Genomic DNA, 4,827 nt, shown 5'->3' with positions numbered 1-4,827 from the left:
ACACTGAAATGGACACAACGGCACTGATATTGACAACGACATGGACATCGACACGGACACCGGTACGGACACTGGCACCGACATCGACACGGACACACCGGCACGGTCATTGGCACGGTCACTGGCACGGACACTGGCACGGACACTGGCACGGACACGGACACCGGCACCTGCACGGCCACCGACACCGACACGGATACTGACAACATCATGGACACGGAAACCAGTACGGACACTGACACTGGCACTGGCACTGACACTGACACGGACATGGACACCGGCACTGGCACCAACACGGACACTGATACTGACAACGACACAGACACCGGCACTGACACGGACACCAGGCACCGACACCAGCACGGGCACCGGCACCAACACGGACGCACTGACACGGACACTGATACTGACAACGACACCGGTACGGACACTGGCACTGACACGGGCACTGATACTGACAACAACACAGACACCAACACGGACACTGGTACAGACACTGGCACCAACACCGCCAGCGACACGGACACCGGCAAGGGCACACGGACACACCTGCATGGACACCGGTACCAACACAGACACACCAACATCGGTACCGGCATCGAAAACGGCACGGACATACCGACATGGACACACAGACACCGACGCGCACACACCGGCACGGACACCAGCACCGGCACTGACACGGACACACCGCAACCGACGCAGACACACCGGCACAGACATACGGACAAGGAAGGTTCTCTTTAGGTTATAAAATAAAACCTAAAACTAACCTGCAGGGAATGTTCTGGGAAGGTTCACTTTAGGTTATAAAAAAATACAGAGAACGTTTCTAGAAGGTTCTTATTTGGTTCCCAAAAAATAATCAAATGGAAACCATATGGGAACGTTACGGGAAAGTTCTGTTTGTGTTGGGTTCCTTATTAGGTAGGATTGAACCTAATGCATTACACTAATCAATCAGGACTTTGAATTTCCCTTCATTTAGAACCCTGACGTCAAAATCCAACATCGGACAGATAGAATGGAATGTTCCTGTAACGTTCACATAAACCAAGAAAAAAACTTTCTTAATATGTTATAAAAAACTGATGTTTTGAACATTCAGAAAACTTTCAGAAATAATGTTTTCATAACATTTCCAAAATGATAGAATGGAATGTTTTCAACGTTAAAAAACATCCAGAAATAACGTTTTCATAACCTAATGGGAATGTTAGCAAAACATTCTAAGAACATAATTTTGTTAGCTGGGGCACACCCTAGATATTAATACATCTTTTCACAGTGGATTTTTTGGTGAACCAATTTGACACAGTCTTTGCAAACAGACTTTTTAGTGAAAGATACAATAATGCCACAAGTAAGTAACTACTTTAATTCAAATGCTCATCTGTGATCAGTGATTTTGGATATGCAAGGACTGTGAACATGAACTTACAAATTAGAGGGCTAAAATCAGGGTAGAAAATGGTCTTTTATTTCTAAATCATGACTACTAACATCATCCACTTTATTTTTCACGTAAGAGCGGGCATGGCCATTTGTAGAATGAAAGTGTCTGGCTTCCTGTGTCATCCGCTTCCAGTTATTTTTAGCTGTACAAAACAGCTTGTTTGCTGCTTGATATTGCAAGTTGGTATTTCTTACCATATTATTGTAATATATTGTTGTAATTATAAAGACACTGATTTGTAGTTAACCATGAGGACACTACACATATAAAGTAATCAGGAAACATGAGGTGCAAATAATCAAGATAATGGGCAGGACAATGACAGTGAGACAGGATACATTCAACCTACAAGACTTGTCCTTGGAATTTGTGTCACAGCTGTCATTCTGAGCTATTTGTATGTTTCTAATGTTGTGATTTTAATCTGACCTTGCTGTGCAGAACACGTCAACTTTTCTTGTTTTGATATGAATAAATTTGACTTGGAACATTTTTGACGATACTGAAAGGATTTATCCTAATGGAATTTTGATACTATAATTTATTGCTTATATAGATCTGTGTAACTGGTGAAAGGTGGGATTAGAGTGCTTTGTAAAGTACACAAAAATAGCTTTGTCCCTAATCATTTGCTTATATATAAATGGACCCCCAACACACACACAAACGCACACACATGCAAACGTACATGTATTCCCAAGCAGAGCTTTGTAAAAGCCATCAGAGCCAGTGAAATCCCCATGATTTCCTCCTTCACAGAGCAGAGACACACACATGCATTAACATACCTCCTTGCTCTGGAGAGGATATCCAAGAACAAAGAAAACCACAAGTGTCAGCACCAAGCCAACTGTGTAACATGACTGCTCCAAACATTTCCCATGTTTACTTGACTGTTTTGCTATTGGATTGACATATTGCTTTTTATGCATGAACAGAGGATATGTGGAAAGTATTTGTTCTTGTATCATGTGGAAATAGGAGGAGTGTGCTGTCCAGCTGCGTTACTGTCTAGTATCAGATCTGTGGTTTCTGACGACAAGTTGTTGAAGATGATAGTTAAACCAGCTGAGAACATCACTGGGGCTTTTTATTTTTTATTTTTATTTTTTTACCTTCCATCTACATCTACAATGAAAGAAGCATCTACAAGACTGTCATCAAAGTCCAAGATTTTTCTCACCCATCATATGGACTCAATCGCTCATTTGCCATCTGGAAAAGAATACTGAGACATTTAGGCTATACAGCATGTGCCAGAGTCTGTAACAGATGTAAGACATGTTGTAAGACTCATGAACACCCAGAACTCGAAGTTTAAAAACAATAAGCTGTCAGAATAATTTGTATGCATTAAGGCATTGTGTGATTTTCATTTATGCATTTGGCTGACGCTTTCATACACCGCATTTGAACCATATTATTGGTTCATGCATTCCCTGGGAATCAAACCCATGACCTTGCCAATAGAATAGCTGCGGGGTCCAATGTGGGACAGGATTCAACAGAGGGATAACATCTTTGGAGTAACAGAAATGTTACACTACTGAGAAATCCCCACTCGGTGTCATTGAAAAGAGATGTTGAGCAGGTGCCATTTGCAGTGGTAAATGTCAAACGAATTTGTAAACGAAAACCAATCAACCAACCAACCAAAACAAATGATGCTATAGCCCTCTATACACATAAACACAATAGGCAGAATACAAAAAGCTGAATTGACTTTATCAGGTGTGCAGTCTCCTTTCAAACCACTGCTCTTTATCAACGGCATTACAACACACTGTGTATTACTGCCAAAGTTATTATGAATTTTCATGTCAATGTAAAGTGAGTTCACTGTTGTGTAATATTATTTTGTAAAATACAAATGTTATGTTATTTTTCTCTTTTGGATCCCACTCTGTCATTAATCTAAAATTAAGTCATCTCTTTATTACAGCATGGGTTCAATGGGAATTTGTTATTGTGATATAGACGTAATGTCAGCCATCTGGAGTTTCACACGGAGGACTGTATAAACAAAGACACATCATCATATGGAGATTGTCTGAAATTCCACAGGAGAAGGTCTATTGTGAACAGATGATAACAGTGTTTAGATGAATGTAAATTCAGCAGGCTGAACGTTTTTGCCTTTCTGTTCACTCACACCATTCAGATCCTTTTTCATTCTCATCAGATCACTATCTGTGGAAAAGCCTCAGCTCGACTGTGTAATTCTTCTGACTCACCACTGGGTGGCACTGTGAGGCGGCGCATGCATGGACGCTGTCCAAAGTGCCGGAGGCCTCCTGCGCACCTGTGGAAAATGACAAATGTCTTATTAGACGAGAGCCATCAATCAAACAAAAATCATTTTCACCCACAGCTCTCTATACGCGCTAAGAAAATAATAACTGAAAGAGACTCTGGCAACACCTCACATACCATACGAGCCCATCAGCGGAGACAGCATTGCGTTAAAAAGTAATAAGGAAAAAGCTATTTGGGATTTAAAGGTCAAGATGAAAGCTGAGGAAGAAAAGCCAGCCATGTCTTTCAATAAATGAGATCATTAGACATTTGGTTTAAATATTACATCTAACTATCAGGGCCAGGCCATAATTAAAAAGCCATGATTAATGTTCCTCCCTAAATAAGAACACAGTGTGTGAAGGAACATTGATTCCGCCAGCACTACTCAGTGATTTGTGTCATTGTTGTCTATGCGTTTCTACAGGTGTGGAGTCCCATGTTTACAAGGAATAATGGGGCTAATTTATGAATCTGAACTCCAGTGTATGATGGTGTCGATGTAAAATCCTAGCACTAAGCAGTAAGATAGAAAAGGACAATCACTGGATAATGGGCAATTTGCCTTCCATTTAAGCCTCTAAATGCCTCATTCCCACTTTGGGTAATTACCCAATTAAAGCTTATTCTGCAGATTTGTCTCTCTGGCACGCTCTCCTTCGTTCTCTGGACCATCATATTGATACTCCTGCAGCACCCCTTTAATATGAATGTTTTTCACTGAGAACATTTATGCAGACACTTGGTTTTGGTACATAATTAGCATGTCGTTAGCATGAACATGCTTATAATTGCATCCGGAATTTGATTGTGAAAAATAAAAAGTCAGCTCTGGCTTACATGGCTTTTATGGTTTGAGCAAATTTGTCTGATAAACCTACAGTACATGTTGGGAGAGGAACAGACTATACCACAGACTTAAACCTGTTATGTTACAAAATTAAAGTTATCTAATATATTACATTATTATATATGCTATTGCATCTAATAGAATAATAGTGGTAAGATAACAAATTCTACATTTTACATTCGCTGACAGTTCCACTAGCAGTCACAATTGACATCTTCAGTGTATA

This window comes from Scardinius erythrophthalmus (assembly GCF_964197995.2).
Source record: "Scardinius erythrophthalmus genome assembly, chromosome: 2".
Classification (NCBI taxonomy): Eukaryota; Metazoa; Chordata; class Actinopteri; order Cypriniformes; family Leuciscidae; genus Scardinius; species Scardinius erythrophthalmus.
Note: the sequence above shows the minus strand (reverse complement) of the source record.